At 37.6% G+C, this 21,903-nt stretch overlaps 1 protein-coding gene across 2 annotated transcripts in view; it reads left to right on the forward strand.

Annotated features, from left to right (window-relative positions):
• grm7 (glutamate metabotropic receptor 7) overlaps positions 1-21,903 on the forward strand; it is a 217,327-nt gene that overhangs the window by 83,618 nt on the left and 111,806 nt on the right. The gene's annotated exons all lie outside the window — the stretch shown is intronic.

Below are 21,903 nucleotides of genomic sequence, written 5' to 3' on the forward strand. Positions count from 1 at the left end.
ATATGGCCAGTGGAATATTAATTCGAAGTGCTCGAGGGTGGGTGAGCGGCTTGAAAGACCGCTTGAGGTCTTGCTTCACAAAGGCAAGATTAAGCAGGCGCTAAGAACATATGTCCAGCTTATGCTTTGCCAAGGTTTGTTTTGCTCAGGCAAGTGTTTGGTTTAGGAAGAACAGGCTGGATGGATGTTTATCGACTTTGCTTTTACAGTTAAAACTTGATACAAAAATGTCACGTAACACTTTAAAGTCAACATGACATCTAAACGAACCCTATTTTCTTTCTCCATACACGTTCTTGATATTTGTGCAGGTTTTTCAACGTTTTCCGTCTCTAGAACAACTTTTCCTTTCAGCTAATGCCACCAAAACCATTCAAATTTTTAACTGGCTTCATTTTGGTACGTAAAGGCAACTTTACAAACGAATCAATTCCTGATGGATAAAATCTGGTCCCGTTTTACCTTATTTTCCATGAATATCCCATTTGACTTAGAAATTCATTACTTTAAGGAAGTTTTTTTTGTGCAAAATGCCATTTCTTGTTGCAGCAACACATTTCCTCTTGTTTTAAGATTGACATGAATTTATCAGTACAGTATGTGTTGTGTTTTTTGCTTGGATTGCAAGAAAAGTGTCAACAATCTGCCCTATGGGAGAAGACGAAAGGTCAAAATTTTGACCCACAACTGTCTATTGGTTTGGCGCTGACGGGCTGGTTGGGAGTTGGGTGCGTCAGATGTGCTGATGGCCTTTTCTTCATACGTTCAGTTGATGATGGATTCTTGGCAGCTGTCAGCGTTTGCGCGATTACTGACAGTTTTCTTATTTCCAGCTTTGGCTTCTGTATATAGAACCGTTGCTAGAGGTATTTTCATCTTGGAAGGTTTTCATACAAGGCTAACGTTTTGAATTGTGTTGAATACACAGTTGTGTACTTCAAATCTTATTTTAAAGTATACATATAAAAAAAATACTTGCAGATAATATGATATTTATGAAATAAAAAGTCACTTAAGTGTACTTAAAGAGAGGACACTTTCATGACTGTTTCTTGATATACTTTGTAATAATGTCAAATTAAAGGTTTTACTTTAAACTACTTCCTAAATGATTACATAAAAATCTTAAAAAAATAAATAAATAAGTGCACTTATTTTGATATGTTTACTAACATACTAAAACACATGTAAAGTATACTTGGTTATAATCTGAACTTATTCGATATTACATTTAACGTTAATATGTACTAAATTGCTCCATTATTACAATTGTGTAATTACAAATATATTTAAATACATGACATTCAAGTTTCAATAGAAATTACATTAAAGTACATTTTAGTTAACCACAATTGCTTCTCAGTACATTCGGACACTAATCATGAAGTCCGAAAAATACAATAATAATATTGTAATAATATATTAAAAATAAACAACTGAAATAATTAAGATATCCTTAAGTACTAGTTTAGCCATTAACATTAAATTAAGTGTCCGAAAACATCACATTCAGTTTGCATTTAAGTATGCTAAGTACGTATGTTATAATAACCGTAATAAGTACTATTTTAAAATAATTTTAAAGGGTGCTTCTTTTTCACAGATGTATATGTGTATGTGTATATAATGATTTAAAAATTAGATGGGACGCATTTTAAACTTTATCTGCTGACCTCATGAATATTAAATAAGTGATATAACATACGCCCACCTCATTTGCTGGAAGGCAAGTAAGTGGGCGCTAGACAGAGTAGGATTAGCCCTTACCGTTTTGGCCATTCATTTCATTGCTGATCCAACCGTTTGGCAGAGCCTTCTGCTTGCTCTTAAATTCACTGCTTTACATGTTACATTTTACAGCACTGTCAAGCAAAACACAACTTTGAACCTTACAAGGCCTCTAAATCGTTTGCATCACAGTTCAGGTAATGGATATCCTTTCCCAAATTCCCACAATCTTCCATTTTTGGCTGTGTTTTTGTCATCTACATTTTTGGCTCGAGAAGTATCTCACTCCTGTGTGAACAGGCAATTGCATCACTCCAGAGGAGAAACGCCTATTGTCTATAGCATTAAAAATTGAAAGGGAAGCCGAAAGATGGTGAGCGAGCGCAGCGTAAACAAAGTAAATAAGCGCCCGAGCTCCTGAGGGAGCAAACGTGTGAGGTGGGTTCAAAGGGGGGTTCCTTCTCAACTTAAAAGCCATGTTTCTACTCAACTTCAAAGCTGTGTTTTGTACCGGTGAAAGCTGTGTTTAGTCTACGCCTTTTTGTTTTATTGTGCTGAAGCAACATCGGTGGCAAAACACACAATAAAACATTAAGCAGATCAATCCAAGAGAGACCCAAACGCAGTCAGTCATGCTTTTGAAAAGCACTGAACCATGTCCGATAGCTTAACACAGATGTCTGAAACCATGGACGGGAATGTTTTTGCAAGAATTTCAAAGAGATTGCCAAATTAAACGTAATTGGGTAATTCGAACGGGACGTGGGCGGGGTGCTCATTGCGGAAAAGATATCACTGTGGGCTGATAATGAGTAAGATATCAGTGATTCATACTGATATTTGGAGCATGAAATTAAAGTTGCAAATTGGCTTTGTAGCAATTTGATTTAAGAGCGGGATCTGTAGTAATCTAGTATCAATAAATGAAACATATAATTAATGGTGCTTATTAAAACATACTTGGGGTTGTTCATGTTAGTATAAACTTTCAGTCTGTAAATTGTCCTGTGCCATTAAGTTACTAACATGACAATTTGCAACAATTCATTCCTATGGCAAAATCATATAATATATTCAACTGGAAGATTATACTAATTTTCATAATAATAGTAATATAATAACATCTGTGATTTTATGCTTGGGTTTAGGTTATATGTTTTGCACGACCCAAGTTATACAATATCTTGACTTTCGTAAAAATGTCGTACAAACCATTTAAATGTCTCGGGATGAAGTTTCCATGTGATACGGAACATGAATGATTCTTCAAAATCAAAATCAAAAGTGGCTTGTTATAAAAAGGTATAACTTATCTTAGTTTCTTGGTTTCAAGTTCTTAGTTTATATGTAAAAGTTTCACAAGGTTATATTTAATTTGTATAAAAAATCTGAATATTACAAAAAATAATTTGCTAATAATGTTGCATTCATCCTGTGTTAAAAAATTTTTTTGGCGCAAAATAGAAATAGAAGTTGTTGGTATTTGGGGAAGATGGCACTTTTTAATACACTTTTAATGTGTTTCCTCCTTGGTTTATGCAAATTAGAGTATATAAAAAGTTTTTATGCACCTGTTAGAAATGTTATTTGCATCTTGATCTTGAATTACCGTCAATCATTTCCAATGCAACATCTCAAAATTAGCATAAAACTATGAAATAACAGTCCTTAAAGATTGGATTTTCCAAGTAACCTTTTTAATATTCTGTTTCTTTTCCTTTTCGACAGAACACTTTCTTGTTAAGGCCAATCTGGCAGGTATTAAAAAATGTCAAGAATAAAGAATGCGTTGCGTTGATTCAGATGTTTAACATGACAAACTTTATTCTGAATTTTATTTTGTTTGTGTGACCGTTCCATTGAGCCAATGACCCGAGATTATAACAACCGTTGTTCTCTTGACCGGTTGTATTGTTGTATAGACTAATTTACAGCAAAAGCGGGCCGACCTTGGAGATGGTTGTCTGAGTCACAGGTCCTGAGGAGGAAGCGAATAAAAAAAGAAAAAGAAAAACTGGAGCGCTTCCAGTAGCTCAGCGTCAGGGGAAAATAGAACGAAAGGGGAAGAATGCAGAGGTGAATGTCAGATGCTGCTCAGTGCCAGCATGTTTGCCCTTGATAGGAGACAGAGACAAAATCACTGGAACAAATCATTTTCAAATCAGTATTTTTGTCTTGTTACCAGGTAAATATTAAAGCTTTCTTAAAACGCTAAATTTACTTGCAAAATTGTGTTGGAAAATAAGATTTGTTTTCAGAGAGTGTATCTTGAATAAGTAGTACTGTAAAGTAAAATAAAATCATATTATAAATATAATTATAAATATGATTATATTTAATAGATTATAATGAAACCTCAAAACAATGGGGAAAAAAATTGCTAGTGAGGTAAGTGAGAAAAATGAAAGATTATACAAAATAAAAGCCCCCTTAATTATGGAAAAATCAATATAATGCAAGATTTTAATGCACTATAACGCAAGACACCATAAGGCAAGGTTTATTGTTTTTATGTATATATTCTTTATATTTATATTTAAAAATAATTAATATTTTATTATATTCTCGCTGTACGGCACATTTTAAGATCTTAAAGATAATGACTCTTGGCATCCTAGAGGAACCTTATCATGGAACTTTTTCCATTGCACAAAAGGTTCTAAATGGTTCTTTAGACTATTCTAAAGTTTGTTACATGTTCTTTGGAGAACCGAAAACGATCCTTCTATGGAGTTGCTGCAAAAAAAATAATATATATAAAAAAATAAAAATAATATATATATATATATATATATATATATATATATATATATATATAAATATCAAGTTAAAAGTAGCTGAGCAATTATTTTTCATACTTGCCAGATATAATTCACTGTCAGCTAGCAGCTATATGAAAATTTATTTCAATCAATATTTTGTGATTAATAATTTTGCTCATCCATTTTATCTTGCTCAAAGCAAGTAACAAGGGTAGTGGATGGAAGCCTCCATTTTTGGTCAGTTTTGTCAGACTCTGTTAGTCTGAAATGACCGATTTTTGGCACCAACAGTCTCTATGATCTACTTAGGCTTACAATGCTTTTGGAAAATGCAGCCTAGGCCACCACAATACATTGTCATACAAAGCCACAAGAAATGACGAATGTCAACAGCCAAAAGACACAAAAAATGACGAGAACCTTCACAATAAATGACCATGCGAGGCAGCGAGGGTCATGTTGGGACTGATTAGTAGTTGCAATCTTTGAGTGACTGAGCCGTAGGGGTTCAGAAACAAACCGCAAACTGATCGAAGCGGTGCACAGCGTGAGAACGACACAAATCACTGCCTGCGTCATTTCATCCAGTCTTCAGACTTGCAATCCAGAGCTTCGTCCAACCCATCCCCGTCACTCAGGACTCAAATAACAAACATGTCAGACGAAAGGGCGCAAACAGCGTAACCTGGCATGACAGACTAATAACTAGACTACAGTCAGCTTTCATCTTCGCCAGCAAAGCATTTCCTTCCACATGGCTCTGTTTTTGATCTTCCAGACACATGAGGAAGCACCGACACTGGTAATTAGTCAATGGAATTCGTCTAGGAGAAAAATCGTGACACGCAAGCACTCGGAAAGACGTGATCGTTACTATTATCCGCTGATTTCTCTCCAGAAAGACATTTCAAGAATGAGAAATAGATTGAAAGCTTTAGAAACAGTCCAATGAGGTTGTGGCATTTAACAACACTGAGAATCGTCAATAAAAAGAGCTGAAGTCATGCCCTGAGGAGGATGCGAGATTGCCCTAAAATGACTAAGAAACCTTCCTTGGGAGACGAAAACAATGTGAAGCGGACATATGATATAAACATGCTTTTATTGAAGGATTGCAGAAAGTGAGCCTTGTTGATTCGCTGACAGAAAGCTTGCTCACGGATGGGATCCAAGGGAGATTTTACAACTGTCACTGGAGGATTTTCCTGGGACGCAGGTAAAATATTAATGAGCGTTTCCCTCGGGATCTGCTAAACAAATACTGTGGCTTCTCCAGGGTTGCGCTGTCAAGAGAGCCAACTCCAAAATACTGATTAGAATAAGTTTGGATCCAAATGTTAGATTTTTTTATAGGACTTTCGGTTGGTAATCTTAAAAAAAAAAACACTTTGCTAACCACAGAGGCTTAGCAGATATCATTTTATGGAAAATTTTGCAACACCTGAAAAAAAAAATAGTGTAGAAACAATTTTCACTTAGAAATTTCTAGTAAATTTCACAAATAATTACAATGAATTGGCAAGTAACACATTGAATTAAACGTGAAATTTTTAAGTAAAGAATGTTTTTTTTTTTTTTGCTTTGTGAAATATACTCCAATAACCTCTACATCAACCTCTAAATCAACAAAAATTAATATGATATTCAAGAAACTGTCTTTAAAAATCAACACACATATGAACAAATTAAATCAATAAAAAATTCAATACATCACTTCATCACATTCATACATACTTCAAATATTTCCCAAATAAACCATTAGTTTTTTTTCAATAATAATGACGGTTTTTCAATCACAGTTTTTCAATAGTTCAAGTAAATATTTTCTAGTAAAATAAAGAATGAAAAATCAAATTACAGGCAATAGAATGAATTAAAACAGTAACTGTAAAGGTTCAAAGATACTTTTTTAATTATATCATCTACTTAGCACTACCAGTATTCCTTAATATAATAGAATACAATAGTCTCTAGTAATTTACATCTGTTGCTCATGTTTTACATAGTCCCTTGATATTTCCTGTCAGATATTCTCAGAAGTGAGACTTTTGATTATTTTTCCACAGGCTTAAGATGCAAAACAGAAAACGGTAAGAACGCAATTCAAAATAATGGCTTCTTGCTCTGACATGCCTGCCATTCAAATAAAGCAGCTTTTGAAATTTTGACTAACTTTGGTGACGGGGTGTGCAATTGTATTATCAGTCATTGCTAGAGGCAAAATTAGCTCATGTTTTGTCAAACAAAAATGCATTTCTGTTACAGTTTATTGCCTGTTCTGACTGGCGCTGAGTTGAATTGCTATAATATTAATGGGTTTTTATCACATTTCTCATGGTGAATGCAGAAAATGTCATGATGCGGGAAATCGGAATGATATACAAAGCTTTTACACCACAAAGAAATCCATCCGTTTATGAGCTGCATAAAAGCAGGCTAAATCAAATGTGTGTGTGTGCAAATTGGACATTTCCTTGTCATCTTTTCAATGGTCTCCTCTCCATTGTTGATCTTTCCAAGTAACACAAAGACATTTCTCAATAACAAGAATAAAGGGCATTTCTTGTGTTGCTGCTCATTTGTGTGAAGCTGAGGTCTGCTCGATTTTTATGTTCTTTAAGTAATAGCATAACATTAATTCCGTAAAAGTGCGGATACAAACCAATGCATCTATAACTAGCTTAATTTGCATAGAAAGGAATCTTGTGTACCGTGTTCAATCATCTCATTATTCTCTTCATTTTTCGAGGATTTGGGGATATCTGGGATGCGTAACATACAAAATTTGTGATATGCACAAAATTATGTTTGAAAATGGCTTCTTTTGCGTTATACAAAGCTTTTGAGATTATTCGTTTTGTAAGGATGAGATAATTGCATACACCATTTTGTCAGTAAAGGCCAAATTAATGAAAACAGGCTGGAGACAGAAAATTTCACAATTTTTATTTTATTTTAATATTTTTTTACATTTTAACATATTTTCACTTGACAAAAAGTTTATTTAATCACACCCAATTCCTTTATGTAAATACTTGCACCCAAAAACTGCACCCAGATAAAAATATTTATCATACAATCCTGACCAGTACCGACAAGCTGAAATATTTTTTATGTTATGGCGATAAACGGTTAATGTCAGATTATGAAAGTTCTATACCATATATAATTTTAAATGCTAAAAGTGAGTTTAAGAAGCACAACATTATAATGTACAGTATGAAAAATGGATGTGCATTTTGAGATTTGCTAAGTGTTACACATTATTACATTATCACTGCTGGCAAAATGGACTTTCAATAAAACTGAAAGTCTGCCTATACAGTAGAACGATGAAGTTTTTATTTTTTATTTTTTTTATCGGTGCTACCTGATTAGAGGAAACAGAGAAAAATCCTGTTGTTGTCTTCCCTTTTGCCAAACAGTTAGAAAAACTTCAACACCCATAATGCACTGGGCATGGTGCCGTCCAAAGCCACTCTCACCAGTCTGCTATTGTGAGAATGTGTTGCATGCTGGGGCGGCGGCACTATTTGGGGAAGATCGCCCTCTGCTTCTTATACTGAAATTAATACCGATACCTGCTTACCTTTTGTTTAGTCACATTCTTCATAGTATTGCTTGTGGGGAAGATAAGCTATTTTATCGCACTGCATGATAATTTTATGTTTTCACCATAGTTTTGCAGAATTCTATGCATAAAGCACCAGGTTACCATGAAAACAGTCTCACGTGCTGGGCGCTCGCTGCTGCTTCAGCCATCATATGGTAGAAATGTCCAAATAAAATATGTGTTCAACAAGCTAGCAGAAGTCGATCCATTTCTTTGTTGGAAACGCTTAAATGTCACAGAAGTTTTATTGTTGTCATTGTAAATTTTCACTTTCAATCAGAGATTGTGGGACACACATTCAGCGGAAAGACACCAACACACTGAACCTGAACAGTTTTGTAGTGGCTGCGTGCGAGTTCTGCTAAATACCTTACTCGCAGAGAGTCATACTCGCAAAGTTAATATTAATTATCAAACCAAACAAAATATAAAACTATCAAAAACATTCAGCAGTGTGATATTTCATTAAGTGTTAGGCTGTGGGTATAAAAGTGACATTATTACTAGATTTGCTACCGGTGTCTTCCCGTCACCTCCACAACCTGCTTCGAAAACATTTATTACATTGTTCAGTTTTGTCCCTGACTGATGATGTGAATTACTGTGGCTATTCTCGACGCAACAGGAATGACCTACGGTGGCGGCATTTTTCACAATCACGTCAGAAAATCTAAATACTGCTTTAAACTCACTAGCAGAAAGGCAGAGTGATCCTCCCAATGTGACGTTTAAACAACACAGTTACCCAGAACTCAACACGGCGTGACGTCAGCTTCACATTCACTATTGATATGTTTACCAGGGTCAAATACCGCCTTGCTTTAGTAGGAAATACTTCTTAGCAAACTTTTAGTCATTATGGTGTCGGCTTGTATTGTTCTCTGGTGCAAGAATTCAAAGAGTAAACTTTTAGTTACTTTCGGTTTCCAGTGAAGGATCCAGCACGTTGTAGGCAGCAGCTAAAGGTCGCAAAGAATCGTAAATACGGAGAGAACGCTGCAACGAAAAATCAAATTAACCTCGTGTTTTCTTGTCAACATTTCAAACCGAATGACCACAAACACAATGTGTCAGGTAAGAAAGTCTTCCATTTTTACCATAATGCTGTTTAAAGAGTAGACAACATATGATACAAGTTTCAGTGATAAACCTATCCTTACATGAACTGTTTTGTTAATAACCCTCTTCCGATCTGGGGTGCGTTTCCCAAAAGCATCGTTAGCCAACTGTGTTCGCAAGTTCCGTCGCTATCAGCATAGTTCAACGATCAGTGTTTCCCGAAACCATCGTTCTAACGAACATTCGCAAACAGCATCGCAAAGCTGTGTGGTTGGAACGACAGCTCTCCACCTGTGGTTAGAAGCAAAGTTTCTAGTTTTCATGACATGTGGACTCAATAAATCATTATTTTGAGCAAAATAAGCAAGATGACATTCAGGACAACCTGTGTCTTTTATTTAGAATACATACAAATGTCATTTACGTATTTTAGTTTGTCAAGAGATTTAACCCTCTGGGGACCAAGCTGTTTTTGGGGTCCTTGAGATGTTCTGACATGCCTTGACATTTGTGCTTTTTTCAGTTATTTATAAACATGTTAATGGCAAAGGTGTAAATTCACTCTATATAGCACAAACAGGGCTACCATAATATGCAAGCAAGGTGTATGTAGATGTTTGTATTTTTAAGAGAATAATGTTTATGCGTGGTTATTGGAAAAAATTTAAATGAAAGTTGCTGAATTAAGACCACAAAACACATATTAAATATGTGTCCACAAGACTTTTGACTAATGGATGTTGTCCCTTTGAGTTCTAGCTTCAAAATTATGTGAAAATAGTCTTGCTTTATCGTTCACAAAAAAAAAATACATTGATTTAAATGGTGTAAAACAGGTTTTGCTTGGAAAGCCAATATGCGAGGGGGAGGAGTAGTTTACACCTTAGATTACAGTGTCCCACCCACTCTGCATAATGACTCTGCCTAATGAGCCATTCATTCAGGTGTGACACTGACTGAGCCACAATGCAAGGACAAAAGATGTATTTAGAAGAAGACTTATATTGACCATTTAAGATTTCGCTTACATCTCTCTTGTAAATATGTTTTGGTATTTTATTAAAAATGTTACAATTACAACAATAATTACAATTTCAACAATATTTCAAGTGTACTCTTTCTTTGTAAAAAAAAAAAAAAAAAAAAAAAAAAAGATTATAGGCCTACATTTTATCATATGTATTCATTAGTTTGAATATAGCCAACATTGGAACATCTAACATCTTAGTCTATGAATTTATTTTTGACAAAAATAGTTTTTTTTTTTTGCAGTTTAATATGTTGCTTATACAAATACATTTTATTTCAACATATTCCAGTCGATTTTTACTCATCTCAGTTGGCTATAGCAAAGCAGTTTATTCTTTCACACACAGATGCGCGATTCATATTTAGGCTAAACAGTCTTTACAAATATGTCCCCTTCATTCATCTCACAGAAAGGCAAGTCATATTATAGAAATGCGATTCATCTTTTTGCGGTTTACATAGGCCTACACTAACGTTATTCCATAACGTTATTCCACACTTGAGAAAAGAAAACAGCCTACCTCACTCCTCAGCGGGATCTGCTCCTCATTTCAGGAGATATTGCTCCTCATCAGCACTGTTCTGAGGAATCTTTTCTCCATAAGGTAGGCTATAATGTCTCACTCGCGAGGAGTCGCGACGCGCTTTGTTTACAGCTGATGTGGGCGTTTCACAGCTCTGAAATAGTTCTCAGAATTTGCGTTTGAATAGCACGCGCTCTCCGGGGCGTGGTCACATTACAATGAATTAGCTCGTAATGAGCTTGACAGGAGTCGCTCTCTTTTTATACAGATTACAGAAGCTGATAATATTTGTTTTTTATATAAATGACTTCATTTAAAAGATGCGATCTCAAGCTTTATGCCCGTGGGTCTGTTTGCCTGTTTGACTGAATTTTCGCGGAGTTATAGATCATTTTCGAATGCGTTTCAAATGGGAGTTTACTGACAGAGAGAAGGCAGAAATCGCATCATGTTAATTTTTCTTTATTTGTCAAAAAGCAAAACACTTTATTTTTATTGTGAGTATACAGAAAAAAAATAGAAACTGAACAGGATCGATTGATGTATTACACGAAAATGAAAGATCAAAATTAACAGAGCATTTAGTGTTTATTTTCATTGCTATAAAAAAAAAAACGAGCAAAACGCGCGGGCGCGTTTGTGGTCCCCAGAGGGTTAAAGCAGTGTTTTTGAAGAGTGCGCATGTGTGAATGTGCTCGACTATGTAAGAACGAGCCTATGATTGAATCTGGAAATAAAGCAAAATAACTGAGAAAAATGAGAAATAGTCCTCAGATGCCATGTCTTTAATTTATAGCAAAACAGCGTTAATTCGATCTCAAACAGATTCATTAAGAGTAGTTATTACTCCACCACATGCGTGACGTCATAAACCAACATGGTTGAACGACCACTTTGCGACAATACAGTTTCGGGAAACAGTCGTGACTAGTTAGTTGATTTCTTCAACGATGCATCGTACTATTGTAGTTAAGCAGCGAGTTACGCCGTTGTTCGGGAAACGCACTCCTGACTGTCCGTGGGCAGGGATACAAAAATGCTGAAGCCCTGAAGTACTTTTGCTGACAAATAAACCTGATTTTTTTGGTCTAGGTAACACAGATATAGTTTAAACGTTGTTCATTTATACAAAGCGGGTTGAAAAATTATGAAGTTCCACTTTAAATGAATGGTAAAGACAGCAAAGGTTATGTCAATGTAAAAGTAGGGAAGTGAGCATCCACAATGACAAATCCAATATTGGCCGACGATGAATCACTAATATTTTTACTGTGCAGAAATATAGTCTTTCCTTTTTGTTCATACACTACCACTATTCTGCATTTGTAGAAAACAACCCCATGCACCTTGATGCGAGTTGCCTCAACGAAGATAGATTGCCCTGATGATCTTGTCTGACATTGTTACAGTGTGTAAATATAAGTAGTGTGCAAAGCCTACAGACTACGTCGTAACAAATTGCCTTTGTTGAGGCACAGTTTGCTCGACTGTTTTCTAGGTCAGCATGGTGAATGGAAAGTCTAGACTGTGGCTTATTGAAGAAAGTTGAAGAGATGCTGGGCTCTGTGCATCACAAAGTTTTGAGAGCAGAATTGAAGTGGATAATTTGTGCCTGTAGTGATGAAGATACCGGAGCTTCACCGTCTTAAGATGGGAGACAAGAGGATGATGAAAGATCTTAGTTTCTCTGCCCGCAGCCTCGCAATGTTTCACCTTTGTTACATATTCAATAGAGATTAATTGCTGGCCCTTGCAAACAACTTTCCCTCAAAGCCACAAATCAACATAACACGCAAACGCAAGGCCATTTAAGACGATGTGATATCTTGATTGGTTACGCCATCTTACCAATATACATAAATGAGTAACTGTAGGGGCATCTTATTGGATTCGCGCCGGCTCACACCGCGGATATTGAGTTTTTTGTAAGGCCGTATGATAGAGAGGCTTGCTGAGTGGCACGTAGAATTGCCCTGCAATTTTAATTACAACCTTGAAGTTACGATTTAGCTTCTGCAGCCGGATCACTCAAGCTTGCCAGAGTTTAGCCCGGATCTCAAGGTTGACCTTGTAAGTTCTGACACTCCATGTGTAATTTTTAGATTTAGCGGTCCTGGAATGAAGCCATATTTCAGGCCATTGCTCTGGCCAGGGAATAGACATGAATTAACCTAAAAATGATTGCCTAGATCAATATTTTGTCATTCATGATACTGATAGATTTTTGCCGTTCATCCTTGAAGTGCCAAGATGGGCAATAACTAGAGTTCTTTATGAGGCTGGTGTCTAATATACTCAAAACTGAGGAGCAGCCAAAACCCACACACTCTTTTAAGAGTAACCTCGCGCAAACAGCTGCCATTGGAAATTTGTATTGATGGAGCATTGACCATTCACTAGAGAACAACTTTTTTAGAATTAGATTGAGAGAACTTTATAGCAGTGCCTACTCATCATTTAAAGTAGTTAGATTAGTGTCAAGCTGTTTTTAAATAGGTTATATATACAGTCAAACCAAAACATTTTCAGACACCTTGCAATCCTAATTTACATAAATGAACTGTAGTGTCCTGCACCCAGTAAGGTGTCTGAATAATTTTTGGTTTGAATATATATATATATATATATATATATATATATATATATATATATATATATATATATATATATATATATATATATACACACACACACCAGTATGTAAGCAATGTTTAAGTGTTTCTGAGTAGAAACTACCCATAAACTGAGATTAATTGGATCAAGGCACACCATAACACAACCATGAACAAACTGAAATAACAGAAATGTCAGTGTGGACTGGGCCGCAGTGATACAATCAGTGGGAAATGGGCTTTTTTGAGGGATTAGAGCGAGATCAATGTGTGTAAGTGAAATCTAGTCGGTTCTCTCGCCAGCCTCATTCACCAAGCAGATTAACTCTAATTTTTGGGGCTTAATCTCCTCAATTCGCTACCATCACACAGATATGCTTATTAGCTCTGTCAGTGGTCCATCTACTACTATATAGCGCTTATATGTTGGAGTATGTTCCTCACAGATTTATTACACAAACACTTGCTCATTGATCCAATGCAAGAAGCTTAAGGGGATCGTTCACCCACAAAATGAAAAATCTCATATCATGTTACCCTCATGTTGTTCCTCAAATGTACTTTGTAAAAAACTTTTTTCTTCTGCAAAACATAAAATATAGCTTGATGATTGTTTTTGCCCATGCAGTGAAGGTCAATAGGGACCAAAAACAACACTTGACTCTATTGACTTTCATTGTTTAGACATTGTTTGTGTATAAGATTTTTTCTCTCAATTCTTCACATTTGGCAAACTATTTTCTTACTCAGTTTTGTCTTGTTTTTCAAATCAAGATATATTCACTTGAGAAAAGGTTCACTTTTTATTTTAATGGAATAGTTTTCACCCAAAATTAAAATTATCCCATAATTTACTCACCCTCAAGCCATCCTAGGTGTATATGACTTTCTTCTTTCAGCCAAACACAATCGGATTTATATAAAAAAAAAATATCCTGGCTCTTCCAAGATTTACAATGGGACTGAGTAGAGCCTGTTATTTTGAAGCCCAAAATAAAGTTATAAATATGGATATTTTTCTGACAAAAACCCATCACTGGAGTTGTATTGATTACTTTTATGATGGATGGATGCGCTTTTTGGGCTTCAAAATCTCAGACTCTATTCAATGCCATTATAAAGCTTGGAAGAGCCGATATATTATTTAATATAACTCCGATTGTGTTTGACTGAAAGAAGAAAGTGATCTACATCAAATGTAGCATGTCTTGAGGGTGAGTAAATTATGGGATAATTTTCATTTTTGGGCAAACTATTCCTTTAATATCAAAATTAAGTGTTGATGCTTTTTCTTACCCTATTGGGAGATATCTTGTTTTCCACAAAATGTTATTAATTTTGCTTATCAAGTAAATGTATCTTGATTTAAGAATGTTTAGATATTTGTACTGGAAAAAAAATCCTGAGTGAGAAAATCAGTTTTTGCAGTGCACATCATCTCCTTTGCGATCTCCACCCTGAATCCACCTTCTTCCGAGCGTCTGATTGCATGTTGAATGAAATTCTCATTTTCGTGTTTCGTTTAAACAGACCTCTCTACATTCATGTAGCACAAATTACCCCCTAATGACGGGAAGTGTCTTCAATCTCAAACATTTAGGCTACTTCGCTGAGTGTCTCTGATGGCTGTTGAAGCACCGTGATGAAAAGACGAGGCGTCAACAATCTCCAAAGAGCCAATTACCAGAGGCTGTTCATCAAAATGGTGTTCTGTTCACCCTCTTCCAGCGACGGCAGGCACGGTTTAGGGTTTAGTGTTGGTTTGTAACAAATCAGAAAATATGTTGATATAAACACATTTGTCTCACTTTTATGCCCAGAAAGAAAAACCGTGAAGTCAAAAATCAGGCATTTGTAGGTCACTCCATTTTGACTGATATAAACAAGGCACAAGCCACAAGAGTCTTTGTCCCATGTCGGTAAATATACATTAGATAAATAATTCAGAATTACACTTAATTTCATTTTTAAATAGGAGAGAGTGGGGCAACTGTCACAATTTGTACTCCAGTGAATATTTCTCAGAGTGGATTTATAAGTGATTACAATGATTTATGAAACAAAAAAATTAATTTATGTATTGTAGTTGGTACATGCTTTGTATGGTTGTTATGTCTATTTGTTATATGTAAAAAAATCTCATCAGTACTTCAAGGGAACTTGGATCGAAAAAGGTCTGCTTTGAGAAAATCCTTGCGCCTTGAGGTTTGCCCTGGATTACAGTGGTCATTTCTGACGGTACAAGATTAGGAATTAGATCCAGGTCAAGCCACTACAGTCTGTTAGACATCGTCTCCGGAACTTAAGAGTGACATCCGGCTTTATGGATGTGAATAACAGTAATGGCCTGGAGAAATGTCAGAGTCCTCCTTCTAAACCTGGTTTTACTTTATCGGGTCTGTTCACTTTTATCTCCTTTGAGCTTGTACTGTCAGCGCCACTTAAATTTGAGGCAAGCTTCCAGCTAAGAACATGCAGCGTAAAAACTCAACATGCAGAATCTTACCTGAGCTGACCCTTAAAATTAATATTGTATGTCTAACCCACTGTAGCTATATTGGTTTATTCAGTAATATTAAATGGATAACCATTATAGATGTGACATTTTTTTAATTAACTGACAAAACATTTGACAGTGATTTTGCTAAGGCAGGTTCTTGGTCATGATTAGAAAATCTTAACCTTTCAGGGCACGTTTACATGGCAACTATGTACTAAGAATAGAAAAGTTCATTGTGTTTTTCATGTTCAGATGACGGCATTGTCAAAACAAATTCCCTTCACATAAAACGACAAAAAATCACTGTATTATTCATGCCAGGCCAGTAGGTGGCGATGTCACTTTGTAAAGAAACACTACACGTCTATAGACCAAACACGTAATACACATGGTGCCACTGTTTTCACAAATTCATGTTTTTGTAGTTCACACAGAGACGATGACGCTAACGTTTTCAAAAACTTGAACTTTGATACCTGTTTTTAAAAGTTTGTGTTTTCAGTTGTCGTGTGAATGAATGGCCAAAACGCTTTTTTTTTTAAATGGTGTTGTGTAAACGGCCCCTTAATCATGACAAAATCACTGTGCTTATTGCTTTATAATACAACGCCAATATACAAGGTAACAATTTTCAATACACAATGACATTTAATAATTATAACAACAACAACAACTACAACTTTTACTGGCTTACAGCTTTTATTATTATTATTATTTAATAATAATTACAAATAATTATTAAATTATTTTATTATTATTATTTTTAATCACCATCATCATAATCATAATCATAATAAAAGCTGTAAAACACATGAGGCGATTTAGAGTTTTTAATAATAATAATAATAATAATAAGAAGAAGAATTATTATTATTTAATAACTACTAATACATATTTATTACTACTACTACTACTAATAATAATAATTATTATTATTGTTATTATTATTGCTATCAATAATAATCATAAGAGTTATAATAATAAAATATAATTTTATATTTTTTTTTATAGAGGATTTAATTGATAGTCTCTCACAGGTGTGTATATTTCAGCTATTTTACTACTGTTGAACACATTTCACCGAGTTTAAATCCATTGCACAGAATTCTGCAGTATTTTCCATCAACTTCATCACAGAACAGCACATATGCATTGCCAGGGTCACAGGCTTGCAAACACTGATAAAATGTACAGCTTGAATGTACTGGACAGTAAATCGCTTTAGATACATACAAATGTAAATGTGTCGGGGTGGATAAGAAGTAAAGGTATTTCATTTCAAGGTTAATTAAACTTTGCATTGGAGTAACTGGAATTTCATTTTTAAAACTGCCCAAAGGGATATGTTATAGGGCTGAAATTAGTGACGGGGATATGCACAGGTTTAACAATGATGACATACCAACACACTTAAAAATATCTCGACTCGGAAGAACGCCAGTGTTGGTGAATAGACAAAGAGAGAGACCCGTGAACAATGGGCTGGATTACATTTCAAGGATTTCACGGCATGCTGTATAGGGAAAACACAGGCTGTATCCGCTTTGGTGATTCATACTGCATACATTGTCGGCATGCATTGTGCATTTTCCAAGACGGGTTGGGATTGAAACCCATGGTTAAGAGGGATTTAATTATAATTGGTGTCTGCAGGGCCTGTCCGTGTCAATTTACTGCGAGTCTTGCCACTTGGTGACATGCTTCCGAAGATCCTAATTGGTCAGTTAACATTAGTTGACAGATCAATCGCATTAACTCAACTCGAAAGGCCGGAAAGGTTCCGATTTTGGACTTCCTTTCAAGGTGTAGCGGGTTAATCTGATGTAGTACAGTACAGCAGGAAATTACATATCCATCATACCATCTATGTAACACTCTGTAGCAAGTCTGTTTCGGTCATGTCAGTGTATAAAATCATCTGACTTCAGTGTAAGATAAAAAATTTCAATGCATTTCTTATCTGACTTGTTTTCTGCATTGAATGAACGTGTAAAATGGTCAAAAAGAATCCTGAGTTAGTTTGTTTGAATCAAATTAACGAATCAGTCACTGAATCTGTCAGTGTCATTATTCTTTTTCATGTTTCACACAAATTGATTTGCAAAACAAAGATAAAGAAATCATAATTTATAATAAGAAAATCATATTTTACCTCAGCGTCCTTTTTTGTCCTGCATCTGAATGAATTCAAGCAGTTCAACACCGACTGGCCGCACTCCTAGGTGAGGCGCGCTGTCTGGTTGACAGAGTCCAGCTCCATACTGAGATAAGAGATCCTCTGCGCAAGGGAGAGTTTGCTCTTGTTCCAGTTGACCCGAAGTCCCAACAGGCTGAGGTGCCCGAAGGGAAGGACTTTATACTGATACGCCCGACCCTCAAAAGCAAAGTGCAGGAAGGGCCTGTGTCGAGGAAGAATCGAGACGTGAAAGTATGCGTCCTTCAGGTTGATCACTGCAACCCAGTCTTGGGTACGGATGCATTCGAAAATGCGTTTCTGCGAGAGCATTTTGAATGGTAGATTGTGGCACTGAGGCGGCTCGGAGTGGGGTCTGGGTGTGTGGTGCAACACTCACCTGGCTCCATGGGAGGACAGAGAATGCATGGGAAGGCTTGACTGCGTTCTCGAACCGCATGCTGCTGTCCACTGGCGATTGACGAAGGGGATGAGAGTGGCGAGGTTTCGTAACGGCGCACACTGTTGACCTCGTCTTCTTGTGAAGAGGGGAACGAGAGTGACGAGGAATAGCGTTGTGCACTGTCATTCTCACCCTGTTGCCAAGAGGGGAACGAGAGCTGCGAGGCATAGCGTCACAAGCTGCCATTCTGGTCCTCTTGGGGAGAGGGGACGAGAGCACCGAGGCATGGCGGCGCATGCTGTCGTCCCCACCCTTGTGGCACCCAGAGATTTCAGAAACTGCTCTTTATTGAAGGTGTGGGTACCGCTGGCTGAGCCGCCAGAGACTGAAAAAAATTGTTAAGTTCTGCACCCGCCTCAGAGGTGATTTTTCACTGACCGCTCGGCGGCTGAAACGAACGGCGTCATTTCCCTGCGAGGCTCAACGTCGCAGTAGAGCTGGCTGTGGCGGAGTCCCCTTTTTTTTTTTTTTGCAGGGGAACGACGCCCTTGGCGACGAGCAGACTGAGGGGAAAGCACTTCAAGACTTGAAGCACAAAGGGGGCAAGCTCTTGATTGCCTCAGCCTGCTTCTGAACTGCGGAGAACTGCTGGGCCCAGTCCTCGACAGTGTCGCCAAAAAGGCCACCTTGTGGGATGAGAGCATCGAGAAGGCACACTTGGTGATATCTTGCACCTCTGCAAGGTTTAGCCAGGGAGCGCTTCTGGACCACCAGGGTGGACATCCCTGGCCGAGGGCCAACGCTTTGACTTAATCTCAGTCAACATGCGCAGCTCAACCCCGGCTCAGAACTAGCCTCCTGCGTGTTTTGGCCTTCCATAGTTTCAAGGTGGCCATCACAGGGGTAGAGGGTAGAGGCGACCTGCGCATAGCACTGCCACCCCACCACCGAGGGTAGTGAGAGAGAAAATACTTTTTCTGCAGATTTAGGCATGTTTGGCTTGCCATATTGGCGCCAACATGCTTCCATACTGCCAAAGTTCTTCATGTTCATCCGGGAAAACAGCACGGAGGCGGGCAAGGCGATTTACGTGTTGTGCTGCGCCCCCAGAGCAGCCCGGGAAAGCATGGCTGTCAAGTCTGAATCTGACTCAGCATGAGCACACACCACTCTAATGGGAAGATTAGCATCATCATTTCCAAAGTATAACAGCCCTCTCTCCGATGCAGCGGTCGATATCTGTCCTCAGTTGGAGCCCCGAATGAAACGCTAGGTCCCCCATGAGAAGGACAAGCAATCCCATCCGTAAGCTGCCAGGCATGCGAGACCGTGAATGTGGCCGTCAAACTCGATGGCACATGGTGCGCTGAACGCTCATGCCCTTACGAGAAAGGCAAGACGAACAACACACCGGCGTGGCCATGTTCTCCTGAGAGAACATGAACCACCCACGAACATAGTCTCAACAAGCTTGTGATGCGCTAGAGGAGTGAGGGGCCCGAGGAGTTGGTCTCGTCGGAGAATGCTCACTGTAATCCTCAGATCACCAGTGCTATTAGCCAAAGTAGCCCTTTTCTGGTGGCCACCAGAAGAGGAACTAGATCGGGGAATATGCAAAAGGACTCCACCTCGTGTGAGGTACCCGAGTCTCGACCACGCATCTAGAGCACCACACGACGTGCTGGGTTGCCGTGACAACCCGCTCACCGGCAGCTCGACGGCACACGGTGAGTTGAACGCTCTAGCCCTTGCGAGAAAGAGAAGGCAAACAAAGTGCCGATGTGCTCATGTTCTTCTGAGAGAACATGAACCACCCACGAACGCAATTTCAGCATGCTTAAGCCCAGGCATGTGTGACAGTGATCGTGGCTGTCACATGAGGACAGGGAAGGACTGCATCCAGAAACACACGAGTGGAAACTCGTGTAAGATCTTTTAGGAAAATTTGCTCTCTCTAGTGCTGAAGCGCAAAGTGGGATGTCCGCGGCCAACAGCGGGAAATAGTGCAATCCACTGAGGCACTCAACCGAACCGCCACGCCCAGAGCTGTGAAAACAGCTGGGATTTTTTTCTGAGGTGATCTTGCTGTAGTGCATCGTGACACGCAACGTGAAGGTGAGAGCTTTTTCCAAAAAGAACAGTCGAAAAGTTGTCTCTTCTTTAGAAGTAAGACTGCTGGAACAGAACATGTATCAGTTCGGCTCCGAAGCGAAATGCAAAGATGCGTTGCACCTTCTGCTCATTATATACCCACACTGCATGATAGAAGCAGCTGGCGCAATTATTGCATGCCAATGTGCATTGGCTCGTTTAGTTTCTCTCAAAGTAGATTGGTCTCTCTGAGAAGATTCCATTTCTGTCGGATCCCTCCGACGAACGTTGGAGTGACCGACATGAAAGGGAACTGTATTTTGGATGACCCGTCTAGACCACATTAGCATTTGTGAAAGTGTTCTTGCATTCATGAAACACATTTAAATCACAATAAACATCCGCTATCCTGGCATTCATTCTGCTCCATGGCATTCATCTATCTTAGAATGGCAGAACAGTATGAGGTTCCCCAATGAATATTCCAGATAATGGGAAAGATTCCCAAGGCTAAGTACACTGCAATGAACGGGAACAGAAGAGCGCTGCTGTGGGATTTGATCGAGACAAACGTGGAGTGATGCCAAGTTTGGTGCCTCTCTTTCCAGAAAAGCCAGTGTTTTGAAGCGACTACGATGGGTTTACATCGTTTGTCTGTCCCTTTTTATCGCATTTCCAATGTTCTGATGCCAAGCTCATAAAAGTGCCACTCCGGGGCAACGGGAACGGACCCAGATATTGATGTCGGCCATCTAATAAATCACCAGGGAGATTTGGACTCGTCATCAACCTGCATATAAAAAAGAGGAAGCTGTATTTCACTTTCACTTACATCTCTGCCAAGAAGCTTTGAATTGTGTTGTTCCTAAGCAGAGTGATCCTGTAGAATATTCATATATTAAATGGGAAAATATCTTGGAAATGGGTTGATATAAGAGAGTGACATATTCCATTTCTATCTGATTCAAAACCTGCAGAACTGTTGATGGATTTTGACATATCCTAATACTTTTCCATAGCAGTGCTGTTCAAGATCTTTCCCCTGTGACGTTCATTGCAAATTCCTAGATAAGAAAGTCTTCTATTTCAGGGGTCTTAAATAGATATGGATGCAATTTTATTAGTGCTGGGCAACGATTCATCGCGATTAATCGCATCCAAAATAAATGTTTGTGTTTGCACAATATATGTGTATACTGTGTATAATAATTTTGTGTACATATACATAAATATATATATATATATATATATATATATATATATATATATATATATATCTATATATATATATATATATATGCTGTACACACACACACACACACACACACATATGCGTGTATATGTTTAAAAACTATTTGCATGTACTGTATATACTATATATATATATATTTTTATACATAATTTATATT

Source organism: Squalius cephalus (assembly GCF_949319135.1).
Source record: "Squalius cephalus genome assembly, chromosome: 13".
Classification (NCBI taxonomy): Eukaryota; Metazoa; Chordata; class Actinopteri; order Cypriniformes; family Leuciscidae; genus Squalius; species Squalius cephalus.